General features: G+C 49.9%; 2 protein-coding genes across 2 annotated transcripts in view; one reads left to right on the top strand and one right to left on the bottom strand.

The window, feature by feature from the left end:
- The window catches only part of CCKBR (cholecystokinin B receptor), a 540140-nt gene extending 533689 nt beyond the window's left edge, over window positions 1–6451 (bottom strand). Inside the window, 1 exon segment of the mRNA XM_042460259.1 lies at window positions 6176–6451. The gene's annotated coding sequence lies outside the window, so the exon portion shown is untranslated.
- FHIP1B (FHF complex subunit HOOK interacting protein 1B) overlaps window positions 1–17090 on the top strand; it is a 620510-nt gene that overhangs the window by 520876 nt on the left and 82544 nt on the right. The window lies entirely within an intron of this gene.

Genomic DNA, 17090 nt, shown 5'->3' with positions numbered 1-17090 from the left:
CAGGGCCTGGTAAAGTTCCTTTTCTTCTGGGCTGCAACCCTTCCAATCTCCAAACAGCATGGCCACCATCCCTAGCATGCTGGAGATGCAGTCAAATATAAAGAGGTTTGCTGGGTTCAGAACTGCAAGAAATAACCTCCTTAGTTGTTGTTTAGAACAGTGTGCATAGCAGTTTGAGCATTGGACTATTACTCGGGAGACAATGGTTCGATTCCCAGCTCCCCAGAAACCCACTGGTTGACCCTGGGTAAGTGACACTCTCTCAGCCTCAAGGGAAGGCAATGACGAAGCTCCTCCAAAGAAACTTCCAAGAAACACTTTAGAACTGCCATAACTCAGAAACAACTTGAAAGTAACAGCAACAACAAAAAGTTATTTATTAGAACCAGTTACTAGGTTTGAGTGATTCTGGAGACCAAGGTTCAATTCCCAAGTGGTCCATGAAAACCCACTGGGTGACCTTGGGCAAGTTGCATACTCTCAGCCTCAGGGGAAGGTGATGGTAAACTCCACCGAACACATCTTGTCAAGGAAACCCATGATAGAGCGACCATAGTCCAGAACAACTTGAAGACATGCAACAACAACAAAGGTATTTATTTCTTAACAGGTTGAGCCCTAAAAGACCCCTTTCCAGGTAGCCAAAAAAGAAAGAAAGAAGGGGACCCCATGGCTCTCGCCTTCCCGACCGGCAGAAATCCCATGGGGGAACAACATCCCATGAGGTAGGACATAGTCTTGCAGATGACCTTCCCAAAGATGAAGTGCGCATGACGTTGGGGATGAGGTGAAGGGCATGCAGAAAGGGCCAGCATCAGATCACTCAGGGCCAGGGAGAGCAAGAAGGAATTGGTGATGGTGCGCAGGGCGCCTGTTGAGCATCAAAACCACGATTATCAGGTATTCCCAAAGACACTCAGGAGGAAGATGACTGAGTAGAGCAGGATCCGCACCGTCAGGTCCAAGTCTGCGCAGAAGATGGAGATCAGAAAGAGGAGAAGAGAAAAAGGCATCACAAAACCCCTTCCCCTTTGGGACTGGGACCCTTTGGGTTCTGGTGCCACAACACTAGTTTTCTTGCAGGCGGGCTCTGGAAAACCTGTTGGCCTCCTCTCCTTGGGATGGGAGTACCGGGTTTGGGCACCTTGACTTTTATATATTTCCCTGCTCCACCTGGTCTTGGGCACTGCAGTCCAAGGTGTCCTGGGGGTTACCTAAAAGAATCCTAGAGTGGGAGAGACCCCCGAGGCCATCCATTCCAATGTTCCTGTTCTGCCATGCCATGCCTTGCCATGCCAACCTCTACCTGCAAGTCTCAGGCCTCCTGCCTCCTATGGCAGAATGGGGCTGGAATGGATGGCCCTTGGGAGTGCCCTCCAGCTCTAGGATTCTATGATTCTATCAGGGAACACCCAGAAAACCCCCACATTTTCATAGAATCCTAGAGCTGGAAGGGACTCCAGGGGTCATTTATTCCAACCCCCTTGTGCCCTGGCGAAGACACCATCCAAGCCCTGATCAGGATGGGTTTTTATGGAGAACAGCTGTGGACAGGGAGGGAACCGCTCTCTCCCACCTTAGGGCCGCTTTTCTCCATCCCACCCACAAGTTCCCCCAGTTTCCCCTCCCTGTGCCAGGACCTTCCTGGCATCTGACTGCCAATCCATGCTTGCCGCCGCCACCACCATGGAATCCCTCTGGCTCCAGGAATTGTACAGCATGCTAACAAGGACATGTGCCCCCTTCATAGCCAACCCACCACCACTGAGCCCCTGGCAGTTGTACCCCCCCTCCAACAACATACACATACCTCCCTGCTCCCCATCCGAAGTCCTGCTGTGCCCCTCCATGCCAAAGTGCCCAGGTGTGCCTTTCTCCCTTTCTCTCAGGGAAATGCTCGTGCTGTTTGTCCAGAGATAAGGCCCCGTCATCCCTGCTCCTCCGTCCAGCCGGTGACGGTCAGAGATGGGAACGGAAATCCCTGGGGGAGGGTGGCAACACAGAGGGCAAGGCTGGCACTGGGCACCTCACATCCACCAAGGGGACAAGGTGGAGCATTTCCAGAGGAAGGCCACCAAAATGGTAAAGGGTGTGGAAACCACAAAACCCTCTGAGGAGAGACTAGGGAGCTGGGATTTTAGCCTATAGAAGAAAAGTTATGAGGTGATATGATAGACCCTGTTTAATATTTGAGGGATGTCACGTTGAGGAGGGAGCAAGCTTGTTTTCTGCTGCTCCAGAGAACAGGAGATGGAGCAATGAGATTCCACCTTCACATTAGAGGACTTCTTCACGTAAGAGCTGTCGGTAGGGGAAACACTCCCCAGAGAGTGGGTGAATCTGGAATTTTAAAGAAGAGACTGGATGGTCCTGTGGTCTCTTCCAATCTATGATTCTATGATTCCACACAGCAAAAGTGACATCAGAGTTGGAAGGGACCCCCAAGGGAAATCTGCTGCTTCCTGTCCTTTGGGTGGGGGTGTCTCCAGTTTGGCCCCCTGATGTTGATTCATTTCCCGCTCGACCTGGCTTGGTGCTGCAGCCCAGGGTTTTCCGGGGTTCCCTCAGAGAGTCCAGTCCAACCCACTTGCCATGCAGGAAGACACCATCAAAACATCCCCCAAAAGAATGGGCTGGCCCTTGGGGTCTCTTTGATGATCCTATGAAATGCAATGGGGGTGTTGGGTGGGCTTCAGGGATGGTGGCGGGTTTCACATCCCTGCTCCTCATGCTCTAGGTGCAAAATCCAGGGCAGGTCAGCAGATGGGCTCAAATGGGGGGGGGGGTTTGCATTGTCCTCCATCTTGAGGTGGGGTCAGTTGACACAAGGGGGGGGGCAGCAAATGCATTCTGCTCCAGAAATGGACCCAGCAATGTTGCTTCAGACCCTCCTTCCACTCAAGGAGGCTTGGAGTGTGGGGCAGGCTGCTCTGTATGTTTTTCCTGTTAAGGAAAAAGCCACATGGTTATACAGTAAGAGAAAAACAGATGTATGTGAGAGTCAGAGTGACTCCAGCGAAGCCAATGGAGAAACACAGGTGTCTAATGGTAATACAATTAACAAGTCCTGAGTGCCAAGGACAAGAAATGCATAGTGAATAATTGGACACACTGACAATTGTTAAGTGGTCAAGGCTGCGATGATGAAATCATTAATTGTAGGATGAACAAGAGAACAATGGGAATGATGTACACGCCCACTGGGTGGAAACAGACAACAGTGGTGGTACCTTGCTTTGACTATATTAATGAATATGGACCCAATGTATTTTGTGGGAGTAGAGTGGGATAGTAGAGTGTATTGGAAGTGAGGAGTTGAGTAGTTTTGAGGTGTATAGGGTTGCCATTTCACGGCGGTGCACGGGACTTTCCCGCCCCCTGGGGGGCGTCCCGTCCGCCCCCGCTCCATTCCCGGGTGGCTGCCCGACTCTGAGCTCCCAGGGCTGCTGCCATCCCTTCCAGAATGGCTTGCAGTGCAGTAGTGTTGGAGCAGCAGCAGCAGGACGACTGAACCCAGCAGGGGCGGGGTCTGCTGCACTGCCCCGCCTCTATTGGCCAGCCCTCTGCTTCTTATTGTGGCATGCTCCAACGTCGAAGCAGGGAGGGCTCTGCATCAGCAAGCTTCTTTTAGTTCTTCCCCTCGTCTTCTTCCACTCTCCTCTTGTATCGTGTTTTTCCTCCTGCCCTCTTCCCTCCTCTTCCTCCTCGCATCTCCTTTTCTTTCCTTTCTTCCCCTCCCCCTCCTCATCTCTTTTGTCTCTTTCTTCCTCTCTCTAAGCCCCCCCTCCTCTTTTTCTCAGCAGCCAGGGCTTCTCAAGGCTTTGCCCCCATTAGAAAAGAAAAAAGGCTTTGATCTGTCCCATAAATCCCTCCTAAGTTGAGACACCATGGGAAAAGAGGGGGCGAGGGTTGGGGGGGGGTTGGAGGGGGCAGGAAAAGGAGGAAGGGGGAATTGCTAAGAAGGCTTGGAGTGGGATGCTTTGATCTGCATTCCTGCATGCAGGGGGTGACGGATGCCCTCTCCAACTCTATCATTCTATAGTTTGCAGTGGCACAAGGGGCTGCCTGGGACTTGCAAATGCAAGTCGTTTTTGCAGTGCACAAGGGGCTGCCTGTGATCTTGCAAATGGAAATGTAGTTTGCAGTGGCACCGGGGCCTGCCTGTGATCTTGCAAATGGAAATTTTGCATGGCACAAGGGGGCTGCCTGTGATCTGCAATGGAAATGTAGTTTGCAGTGGCACAAGGGGCTGCCTGTGATCTTGCAAATGGAAAGTAGTTTGCAGTGGCACAGGGGCGCCTGTGATCTTGCAAATGGAAATGTAGTTTGCAGTGGCACAAGGGCTTGCCTGTGATCTTGCAAATGGAATGTAGTTTGCAGTGGCACAAGGGGCTCCTGGACTTGCAATGAAAAATGTAGTTTGCAGTGGCAAGAAGGGCTGCCTGTGATCTGCAATGAAATGTAGTTTGCCAAGTGGCACAAGGGGCTGCCTGTGATCTGCAATGGCAAATGTAGTTTGCATGGCACAAGGGGCTGCCTGTGATCTTGCAAATGCGATGCCTGCTTGGGAGTGGATGTAGATGAGCGGGGGGGGGGGGGGTGTTGGCCAGAAAGAGAAGTACATTTCAGCCTTCTATCTAGGAAAATGCCCAAAAGGTACCCCATTTGAGCAGGCTAAGAACATGCCATTTATTTAAACATTTAAAAAATTATCAATTTTTTCATGTGATCCTCCATTTTTTATAAAACGGTCCTACATTTGAAAATGTGACCCACATTGTCCTACATTGTCCCGGTTTGAGGTCCGCCTTAGGCAACCCTATGTGTATATAAAGAATAAAGTAGATCTTTTATATAAGACTACTGAGTTGTCTGGTGTCTTGGAGAAAGCTAACAAGACCAGCAGGACCCTGGTGAAGAAGGGGGAAGACTTCTGTGGAGGCAAGAGTGAGAAAGGCTTGAGAAGTTTGTCGGGGGTCTTCAGCCTGTTCTCTGCAACTCTTGCAAAGATAATAACAACTGGCCAAAACTGGTCCAGCCGTGGGTGCACAACCAGGTGGTGAGTTCCAGCCAGGTGAAGAGCCCCAGAAACCACTCCCATCATCCCTGACATTTCCTACCTGGTTATTTTTTGGAGGGGGATAGGGGATGCTGTTGCCACGACTCCCCCTCCCCAATATATATGGACATGGCCAGTTAGTTGCCCCAACCCAGTGGTCAAAAGCCAGTGACGACTTTCTTCTTAAGGGTGGTGCCTTCCCAGAGATGTGGGTGCTGAACATGTGCTTCCAAGGAAGAGGGTCTATGACGTATGATCACAGGAACTTATAGTTGGAAGAGACCCCAAGGATCATCCAGACCAACCCCCCTTTGGTCATGCAGGAACTCACAGTCAAGGCACGCACACACGCATACACCAGAGATGGGCTGGATTTGGGCTTGGACTGGATGGCCCTTGGGGGTCTCTTCTGACTCTGGAATTCTAGACACCCCCCCAGGGTCCTTTACTGCTCTTATGGAGAGGGAAGAAGAGGATGGTCCAAGACCCCTTTGTTCCCTGATGGATGGATGGAAGGAAGGAAGGAAAGGAAGGATAGGAGGGACGGAGGGAGGGACGAAGGAAAGAAGGAAGGAAGGAAGGAAGGAAGGAAAGGAGGGAGGGAGGAAAAAAGGAAGGGAGAAAGGAGGAAGGAAGGGAAGGGAATAGGCGGGGGAAGGAAGGAAGGGTCCCATCCTCCAGCTAGACGCCCCCCTGCCAGGTTCTCCCTGCCCGCTGTGCCCTCTGTGCCAGGACCCGCCTGCCCTGCCCTCAGCCTTCCCAAACCCTCCCCCTTTGCCCCCCTGGAAGACCCCCCACTCCATAGCCCCCTCCCCAGAGGAAGGGCTCAGGGAGGGGGCAGCCGGGTGGGTGGGCTGGATACTATTACACCCCCCCCCAAAAAGGGATGTGTCCTTGGGGTGAAATGGGACCCCAAAGGCTCCCAACAGCTCCTTCCCTTCCCCGACCCCGCTCCCCAAGCCCCGGCGGGAGGGCCCTGGGGGCGCTCTGTGCATGCTCAGAGGCTGCAGAGGGGGGTCCCAGGAGGGTCTTGGGGGCCCGGGGAGGGGTCAGTGGAGGGGGGGAGTCCCAGGGAAGAGTGGGGCAGGGATCCCCCCTGCTTTGTCCCTCTCTGACCTCGGGCTCCTCGTGGGGCTCCTCTTCGGGAAGAGTCGCAGGCGGCCCCGGCCCCCGTCCCGTTCCAGGGGGGTCCGGCGGAGGAGGAGGCGTTGGAGGGGCGGCAGAGCCCCAGGGAGGCGTTCAAGGGCCGAGCAGCCTCCATCGCCAGCCCCGGCTCCGATCAGCACCAGAACCAGCAGCAGCAGCAACCCCGGGCTCCCCTCCGCCTCCACTGCTGCCTCCGCGGCTACCTCTGCCGCCCATCCCCAGCCAAGCGCTCCCTCGCCCGCCCGCCTAGCCTTGCCTTGCCTTCCTCCGCCAGGAGCCCAACGCTGGCCAGCTCCAGCGGAGCAGCGACCCCTGGCGGTGGCCGCAGGGACTGCCCAGGCTGACCGCTCCTACAGCCAGGGCTCGCCAGCCGCAGCAGGAACTCTGCACATGCGCCGGAGGAAGGCCGACAGCCAGTCCTACACTACACTGTGCTTTATCTTAGCTGAAGCCCCCCATAGGATCCTATTGTTGGAAGAGACTCCCTGTCAAGGTCCATCCAGCCCAAACCCATTCATTCTGCCATGCACCATCCCAGCTTCTCGGTGCACTTAAGCAACTAGCGAGCAACTTGCAGCTTCATTTATAGAATCACAGAATCCTAGAGTTGGGAGAGACCCCAATGGCCATCCAGTCCAACCCCCTTCTGCCATGCAGGAAGACACCATCAAAGGACCATCCAGCCTCTGTTTAAAGACCCCCAAAGAAGGAGACACCAACAAAATCTCCAAAAAAGCATGTTCCATTGTCAAACAGCCTTTACTGTGAAGAAGTTCTTCCTAATGTTGAGGTGGAATCTCTTTTCCTGCAGCTTGCCTCCGTTGCCCCATCTCCTATTCTCTGGAGCAGCAGAAAACAAGCTTGCTCCCTCTTCAACATGACATCCTTTCAAATATTTAAACAGGGCTATCATATCACCTCTTAACCTTCTCTACTCCAGGCTAAACATACCCAGCACACTAAGTTGCTCCTCATAGGGCTTTATGGTTTCAAGACCCTTCACCATTGTAGTTGCCTTCCTCTGGACACCCTCCAGCTTGTCCACATCCTTTTTGAATTGTGAGGCCCAGAACTGGACACACTATTATTCCATGTGAGGCCTTGTCAAAGCAGAATTGAGTGGCACTATTACTTCCCTTGATCTAGACACTATGCTCCTACTGATGCAATAAGGAATTGCATTTGTTTTTCTAGCTGCCGCATCACATTGTTGGCTCATGTTCAATTTGTGGTCTCCTTATGGCTCCTAGGACTCCTAGATCTCTTTCACATGGACTGTTGCCAAGTCAGGTGTCTCTCATTTTATATGTGTGCATTTCATTTTTACTGGCCAAGTGTAGTATCCTACATTTCTCCATGCTGAAATTCATTTTGTTAGTTTTGGCCCAGCTTTCTAATCTGTTAAGGTCATATATCTTCTGGGAACAGAGTGAAGGGAGCAGTGCTCGGCTTTGGCTGAGCTTGACATCTCCTGGGCTCCTATCCAGAGAGCCTCTGAATGTCAACAGAATTTGGGTCTCCCTTGCCTCCAGGAACACCAGGCACTTCCCTTGAGAATCCCCCCCTGAGCATGTGCAGAGTGGCTTTCTCTCACAGGGATGGGCTCCAAGGCTGGCACCAAAAGGCAACTTTGGCAGCGGACGGGGGGTCCCTTCTGGAGCAGCCCAAATTCAGGGGTGACTGGGCAGGTCAGAGGGTGGAAGGGGCTTCCCAGAGGGATCCCAGTGGCCTCCAAAGAGGCCTCTGCCCCTCCTGTTTCCCTCCTGTGGGAGAACTGCGTATCCCAGCAGCACCTGGCTGGAGAAGGTATGCCATGTTTGCTGGCCAAGGGATTGGCTTGCTCACCTGTGTTGAAACAGGTGCCGCTGTTTACCTGGCAAAGGTGGGGTGCACGGTGTGTGTGCTGTGGGGCTGCCCACCAGGAAGGAAAGGGGGCCCAAGCATCCTTGTCTTGCAGCCCCCTCCACTGACCTCTGCCCCAGCCTCCCTACTTCACTTCTGGTTCTGGTTCTCTCTACCTTTGAAGGTACACTCTGGCCCTCCAGGTAGCCTTGCACAGCTGCTCCCATCAGCCTGCTAGCCAGCATGTAGCCAATGGGGTGAGGGATGCTGGGAACTGGAGTCCAGCAACAACTGGAGGGGGAGGTACTAGTCTTCAGGTGGGGCAAAGGAGAGTGAAGGGGAGACACCCCAGAGAAGTATGATGTGGAGAACCAGGTGGAGAGTTTTTGTTCTTCAAGGCAGAAGGGCACCAAAGGGGTCACAACCCCCTGAAGCTGCTTCAGGGGGTTGTGACCCCTTTGGTGTCCTTCTGTCTTGAAGAACAAAAACTCTCCACCTGGTTCTCTACATCATGCAGGTGTGAAGAATGCAGGTCAGTTTGTAAGGAAGGGCTCTTTTGCACATGTTAACCTATGGAACCCTCTGCCACAGGATCTGGCTGGGGCTGCTTGAGCAAAACAATGAGGTGCACCTGGCATTGGCTGGGTCCATTCCCAAAAGGGGGCTCAGGGGGCCTCTTGTTTCCCAACCCGACTCTGGTTCTTTTAAAAACCTCATGAATCTTGGCAATTGTGCCTTAACCCACTCCTGTTTTCCCTACCTGAGAAAGCTCTCCCCTTGGATCAAGGGAAGTAATAGCACCACTCTATTCTGCTTTGGTCAGGCCCCACCTGGAATATTGTGTCCAGTTCTGGGTACCACAATTTAAAAAGGATGTTGAGTAACAGGGACGTAGCCAGGATTTTAGGAAGAGGGGGTCCAGACTAAGTGCCACCATTATAATGGGGCTTGGGCGCGGTAGCGCAGCAGCACACACCATTCATTTTTCTAATGGAAGGGGGGTCCGGACCCCAAGACCCCCCCCCCCCCCCCTCCCCCCGCTACATCCCTGTGAGTAACTGGAGCCATGTGTCCAAAGGAGGGTGACTAAAATGGTGAAGGGTCTGGAAACCATAAAGCCCTATGAGGAAAGACTTAGGGAGCTGGGGATGTTTAGCCTGGAGAAGAAGAGATGGTTAAGAGGTGATATGATAGCCCTGTTTAAGAATTTGAAGGGATGTCATACTGAGGAGGGAGCAAGCTTGTTTTCTACTGCTTCAGAGAATAAAATACGGAGCAATGGATGCAAGCTCTAGGAAAAGAGAGTCCAGCTCAACATTAGGAATAACTTCCTGACAGTAAGGGCTGTTTGACAGTGGAAGATGATGCCTTCAAGTGTGTTGGAGTTTCCTTCTTTGGAGGCTGTTTTTAAGCAGAGGCTGGATGGCAATCTGTTGGGGATGCTTTGATTGAGAGTTCCTGCATGGCAGAATGGGGGTGGCCCTTGATGTCTCTTCCAACTCTGATTCTAAATACACACACAAACACTCACACACACACACACACACACACATGAGCTAACAAAACAAAGGTGATAAAAGGTGAATAGTGGAAGGCCTTGCTAATGGTGATATGTTATCAGTTTGTGAGGCTTGATTCCAATCAATGGAGATCTGAAAGAGAAATGGACTCAATAGCCGCCTTGGCATGTGGGATCAGCCCACTTATTGAGGTGCCTAATAGAACTGACAGAGTGGATGTCCAGTTCCAAACTAGACTGAATTGCAATTGTGTGGGCATTAATATTTATACCCAAAAACATGTCCTGTGGGTAGAAACGAAGGACTGAATGGATTAACTCTATGCCAAGTGGTTTTCCAGGAAGGAACAGTGGAATGGAGTTGCACTGAATCTTAGAATCGTAGAGTTGGAAGAGACCACAAGGGCCATGCAGTCCAACCCTATTCAGCCATGCAGGAACTCTCCATCAAAGCATCCCTGACAGATGGCCATCCAGCCTCTGTTTAAAGACTTCCAAGGAGGGAGATTCCACCACTCTTCGAACAGCCCTTACTGTCAGGAAGTTTCTCCTAATGTTGAGGTGGAATCTCTTTTCCTGGAGCTTGCATCCACTGTTTCATGTCCTAGTCTCTGGAGCAGCAGAAAACAACCTTGTTCCATCCTCAGTATGACAGTTAATGTGCTGATGATTGTTTTGCGTATCTTAGATAAAAGGCTGACAGCTGTAGTAAATCTTCAGAGATTGGTGTGACTTCCTTAAACCTTGGCTGGAGTCGCATCATTGCCCTCCATAGATCACAGGGATTATACTGGTCTATGGGGTGATCTCATTGTGGTGGGAGCCTTGTTTTTCACCTTTGCTGGAGCCAACTGGTCTGGGGCCAGATGTCCACTGTGGGGGCATTCTTAGGTCACTCACCATTCACTCTCCTCAATGTCTCTTTTAATATTAATGGATGATGAAAAACAGACTAAAACTGAATCTGGATAAGACGGAGGTACTCACTGTCGCGACCCCTAATCCAGGCATAGGGATATGTCAACCGGTCCTGGATGTGGTCACACTCCCCATAAAGGACTGTGTTCGCAGTTTGGGACTGCTCCTTGACTTGTTGCTCCAGATGTCAAATCACGTAAATGGGACAGTCAGGAGTGCTTGCTATTGTTGATATTTTGGGTGACGAACCTAGCCCATGATTCCGGTCTGGTGCCAAATGGATGAAGATGCCGGTTATCTCTCCAACAGAGCGAAACTCCAAATACAAGCTTTCAGCTTGCTGGAACAATGCCTGGAGAAACAACTGCTGAATCAAAGAATCACTCTCCAGCAGTTCACTCCTTAGAGGGCTTTATTGCTTTGTTTCAAATAAACACGAGCTAGTCACTACTATACAAAAAACCCTTACCGACACACCACACTATCTCCAAACTCCCACAATCCACCAGAACAGCGTTTTCCTTATATACAGTATTACCAAGAGGCGACCACTAAGTCCAGCCTCTTCTATACAAGTTGCTGTGCACCATAGACACCAATCCCTCTTCAGACTGAAGACATAGCCTATTGACATTTAGTCCTGCTCAGTTGACTTTGAGCATCCGGCTGTTGCTCTGGACTCCAGCTTCTGCAGTCATTGCCACATCTGAACATTTTCACCTTCAATATACTAACAGCTATCAGCTTCGGCTGATATGCCAGCTGCGTCCTTTCCTGGAACTGGAAAACTTGGAAATGGTGATACATGTGCTGGTAACCACATAACCACATGACTCAACTTCTGCAGTGCGCTCTATATGGGGCTACCCTTGTGCCTAGTCTGGAAGCTTCAGCTAGTTCTAATTATGGTGGTCAGATTAGCCACCGGAAAAAACAGAGGTGACCACATAACACCTACTGTATTTTAAAATCTCTCCACTGGCTGCCTATTAGTTTTGGGGCACAGTACAAGGTGTTGGTGATAACCTTTAAAGCCCTTCATGGCTTGGGTCCAGCCTACTTGCGGGATCGCTTTCTTCCATACAATCCACCCTGTGCACTTAGGTCCTCTGGGAAGAACCTATGACAACCAATAAAGACGAGATTGGCAGCGGTCACCCAGAGGACCTTTTCATCCGCCGCTCTCAAACGACAGAATGGGCTGTCGGAGAAAATCCGAAACATCACTAATCTTGACAGCTTTAAAAAGGCTATCAAGACGGATCTCTTCCGACAGGCCTTTTCTTTGCCACCTGCTGAGATAGACTATCTCTCCCTCGATGCCCATCTCTCTGTTGTTTGATGGCTTGTTTAATTAATTTAGACACTATTTTATTATTGTTTGTGGATTACCAGACGAAGATTCAGGCAGCCCTCCAAAGGGGAACGGAACAGAACGCAAAACCAATCCCTTTTTATTTATTCGTCCTTAGAGTGGAACAATCAACCCCTGGCACCCAGTCCCTCTCCATTAACAACGTCATTAGAGCAAATGCAGCCACGCAGGTGCATTATCAAATGAACTATAAATAATCTCCCCTCCACGTCTCTCCATATATAATGTCTCTTCTTAATTTGCCCTGTTTCTGTAGTGTATTAATAGACGCTAGCCAAAAATGAGAGCCAGCGTGGCGTAGTGGTTTGAGCGCTGGATTGTGACCCTGGAGACCAGGTTTTGGTTCCCAGCTCAGCCATGAAAACCTTGAGAAAGCCACACTCTCTCAGCCTTCAGGGGAAGGCAACGGCAAACAATCTCTGAACAAATCTTGCCATGAAACCCCCATGACCTTAGGGTTGTCATAACGCCTTCAAAGCACACAATAGGGGTACTTTCAAAACAGAACCAGGCTTATGTATCTGGGGGGCTTTTGTATCATGCCAGCCCAGGACTCGTTTACCCCCCTCCACCCCCTTTTACACCAGCCCTGACTCCTCCGTCCCCAACTTTGTATGACCTATAAACCTCCAAATTTGTGGGTGGCCTATTTTGGGAGGCTTTGACAAAAAATTTGGCTGCCTACCTGCCAGGGATGTTTTAGCTGAGGATGTCCTGCAATGGCAGGGAGGTGGCAAAGTGTTTTTGGCTCATAGGGGATGGTGAGGGGCATCTGGTTCAGTCCCATTCTGCCATACAGGAATATACTATGAAAGCATTCCTGAAAGATGCCCCTTTGAGGCAACCCATTTCATAGAAGGATAGATTCCATTGTAAAACTGCTCTTTGTTGCTGTGTGCCTTCAAGTCATCTCTGATTTATGGCAACCCTAAGGCAAACCTATTGTGGGGTTTTCTAGACAAGTGTCTTCAGAGCAGGTTTGCTGTTGTCTTCCCCTGAGGCTGATAAAGTATGCCTTGCCCAAAGTCACCCAGTGGGTTTCATGGCTGAGCTGGGAGTTGAACCTTGGTCTCCAGAGTTTTAGTCCAGCACTGAAACCGCTGTGCCACACTGACTGCTTTTACTCCCAGGAAATTCTTCCTAATGTCAAGTAGGAATCTCCTTTGTTGCAATGTGAACCCATTGATGCTCCAGGCCCCATTGTTAGGAAGGATCGAATTAGAGGAATTTAATTAGCTCAAATATTACGAGAGGTGTGTCCTAACAACACACGCAGCGGCTCGTGTCCCTATGTGTATACCAGAGGTCATCTAGTCCAACCCCAAGAAACAGAGACTCAGAATGCCAGTGAGTTGCAATAAAAATATAAAACATTTATTAAAGCCACACAACAAAGGGGATCACACACGCACACACACATTCAATGCTAAAGCAAGAGGGGGTGAGTTCAGGAGTAAAGGAGAAAGGATAGAGGTACCGTTAGGATATTTACCTTAGGAGTCTTCTCCAAAGCGACGGATGTGAGGGATGGTGGATGGTGAGACACGGCTGCGGGAACGGGGAAAGCAAGTGGCGACCGCGGTGGCTAGGAGTTCCAGCGGGCAAAGCTAACTAGAGGCCCGAAAGACAGTTAGCTTGGCTTCGCTCAAGTGATTTCAGCAGAACCCAAGGCTCAAGGATCGCAAACTTGGAGCAGGCTGCTTGACAAGCAAGGTATCAGGTTTGGAACTCAAAGCTCAACAAGCCCACTGGAGGGTTGGAAGTGGGGTCCTTTTATACCCCTAAACATAACCTCAGGCTATGGCAGCCTGGCGAACAAAGGCTTGATGACTTTATCTTTGTCTAAGCTGAAACTTACACAATGGATACACAAAGAAGAGGTCAGGAGGGGACAAATATCTCGATAGCTGAGCCGTTAACCTAATCACTGGCTTTCAAAAGGAGGAAGCTCTGCTGTTGTCTTCCTGCTTTGGGGCAACCTGCGAAACTAGTAGGGCAACTCCCAAAACTGCTTGCTGAAAGGTTTAAACTCTACCTTTTTTCCTTGACCATGCCTAGCAAGGAGTGGCTGGCTACATGGTCAGCTGGCTTTTAGGGTAATGGCGGCTAGCGATGGGGTCAGTCAGGGGTCATAGATTCAGATCGCATGGCACCCAGAATTTATATAAAACCAAACTTGGTAACACCATGGAGCAGCAGAGGGGAAGCTTGCTCCATGGTCTTCCTCCTGGCCAGCCACATGTGCCACAAGCAGCAAAGCGGCACATGCAAGTTGTTTGTGCCAGTTTTGACAGTGGGGGTAAAGGAAGTGGGGATGAAGCTCTCCTTCAGAGCCAAGGAGTACCCATCCAGGTAAAGGCGCTTCAGTATCCACCTGGAACACAACTGCGATCAAGGTGGCCGTGTGGAGAAACTGAATTTTCAGAGACAAAATGCTACAAGGGGATCCAGCCCAACCCCATTCTGCCATGCAAGAAAACACTTCACGCATGCCTGGAAGATGTGATGGAAGACTTCAACATTCTCTCTTGCCCTTCTCGGACAGCTAGGATTTTCCTGTATGCAAACTGCTTTCTCCCCTCATTCAAACATGACATTTGTTCATAGAATCATAGGATCCTAGAGTTGGGAGAGACCCCAAGGGCCATCCAGTCCAACCCTATTCTGCCATGCAGGAAATTTCAGTCAAAGTTGGTGCAAGGGGGAGGGAAAGAGAAGGACAAGCCATTTGCTGATCAGAGGGGGCATCTATATGGGGCTGGGGTGGAGTGGGAAAAGGCAGTCATCATCCTGGCCCCCTCCCCACATTTATGCCCATCTCCCCTCCGCCTTCCCTCCTTGCAAAAAACACCAAATTGGGCAGAGAGTGCAGAACTGGAACTCTGCACAGGAGAAATGGCTTGCCTCAGCTTCCTGTTACCAAAGTCTCCTCTGGATTTCTGCTCCATTTGCAAAATTGGATGTTCCTTTGGCTCCCTTCCAAGCAGCACACCAAGAAAAGGGAAGGGGGACTTCTGGGACCTTCGTCCCCTTGCTCATCTCGGACCCCAGGGATCCAGGCCTCAGGACAGAAAGTGGGGGGCTTGGTATCCACTGGGGTTTAGTTCCAGGACCACCCCGCCCCCATGGGTACCAAATCGGTGGATGCTCAAGTCCCATTAAATTTTGTTGTTGTGTGCCTTCAAGTTGTTTTGGACTTATGACATCTCAGGGGTTTTTCTTGACAAGATTTCTTCACAGGAGGTTTGCCACTGCCTTCCCCTGAGGCTGAGAGAGTGTGACCTGCCCAAAGTCACCAGTTGATTTCCATGGCAAAGCAGGGAATAGAACCCAGAGTCCAGCACTCAAACCATTATGCCATGTTGGCTCTCCCCACAGAATATAATGGTATCCCTTATATAAAATGGCAAAATCAACCTTTGCTGTTTGGATTATACATTTTAAAAAATATTTTCAACCCATGGACGCTTGAATCTGTAGATGCAGAATCCATGGATACAGAAGAACAACTGTATTTATTAAAACAGAATAATAGAATCACAGAGTTGGAAAAGACTCCAAAGGCTATCCAGTCCAACCCCCTTCTTCTGCCATGCAGGAACTCTCAATCAAAGCATCCCCGACAGATGGCCATCCAGCCTCTGTTTGAAGACCTCCAAGGAAAGAGACTCCATGACACTCCAAGGGAATGTGTTCCACTGTTGAACAGCCCTTACTGTTCCTCTTAATGTTAAGGTGGAATCTTCCTGTAGTTTAAATCCTTTGTTCCATGTTCTAGTCCCTGGAGCAGCAGAAAACAAGCTTGCTTCCTCCTCAATATGACATCCCTTCAAGTATTTAAACAGGGCTCTCATATCACCTCTTGACCTTCTCTTCTCCAGGCTAAAAATACTGAGCTCCCTCTCCTCAGAGGGCTTCATGGTTTCCAGACCTTTCACTGTTTTGGTCGCCCTCCTCTGTACACACTCCAACTTGCCCACATCCAGAACAGAGTGGGACTATTACCTCCTTCGATCTAAACATTGTATTTTTATTCATGCAGCCTAGAATCACATTGGCTTTTTTAGCTGCCGCATCACACTGTTGACTCATGTTCAACTTGTGGTTTACTAGGACTCCTTGATCCCTTTCACATGTAGTCTTGTTAAGCCCGATTTCTCCCTTCCATCTTGTCTCTATGCATTTCATTTTTTCTTCCTAAGTGCAGTACCTTACATTTCTCTCTGTTGAAATTCATTTCGTTTGGGACATTTCAACAGGGCTCTCATATCACCCCTTAACCATCTTTTCTCCAGGCTAAACATACCCAGCTCCTTAAGTCTTTCCTCATAAGGCATGGTTTTCAAACCCTTCACCATTTTGGTGGCTCTCCTTTGGACACGCTCCTGTTTTTCAGCATCCATTTTGAATTGTGATGCCCAGAATTGGACACAGGATTATTCTGAGTGAGGCCTGACCAAAGCAGAATAGAGTGGCGTTAATACTTGCATGCTACTCTGCATCTAATTTAAGTGCAGCATGCAATAAAACTGACTATTTTTTAAAAGTGCACAAAAATATGTTGTTAAAAGGCTAAAAATGTTATTTAACACTTATTAACAAGTTAAAAAGAGAGACTAAAACTGGTTAAAATAGTTTTCAGTGATCTGAAACCATGCACGTTTTAGTGTGGATTTGTGTCAAACCACTCCAAGGGTGAAGTCAAAGGCTTTCATGGCCAGCAGTTTTCTGTGGGTTTTCAGGGGGCTATGTGGCCATGTTCTAGAAGAGTTTCTTCCTGATGTTTTGCCAGCATCTGTGGCTGGCATCTTTAGAGCATCTCAAGATGCCAGCCACAGATGCCGGTGAAATGTCAGGAATAAACTCTTCTAGAACATGGCCACATAGCCCCCCAAAAACCCACACTACATAGGTGTTGTGAACGCTTCCATTTGGCACAAAAACCTATGGAGTGGTTTGACACAAATTATTGAAAATGAATGTTAAAATCCTGACGTAACATTCTTAATATATTTTCAGGCTGAAAAGTAGTTTGTTTTTTACTTCAGCCCCTTGCTGGGCAGATGCCAGTGCCAAGTGGGAGTTTTGGTGCCAATTGGCCGTGCGCGAGGGGAAGGTGTTCCAGGCATGAGGTGCATCAGCAGAGAAGGCCCTCTCTCATGTCCTCCCACAGCCTGTTTTTGCACATATTTGTTCTGCATAAAAGACCTAATGGGATCTCTGCCCCCCCC

The sequence above is a fragment of the Sceloporus undulatus genome, chromosome 3 (assembly GCF_019175285.1).
Source record: "Sceloporus undulatus isolate JIND9_A2432 ecotype Alabama chromosome 3, SceUnd_v1.1, whole genome shotgun sequence".
NCBI lineage: Eukaryota > Metazoa > Chordata > Lepidosauria > Squamata > Phrynosomatidae > Sceloporus > Sceloporus undulatus.
Note: the sequence above shows the minus strand (reverse complement) of the source record. Positions and strands in the feature narration are given on the sequence as shown.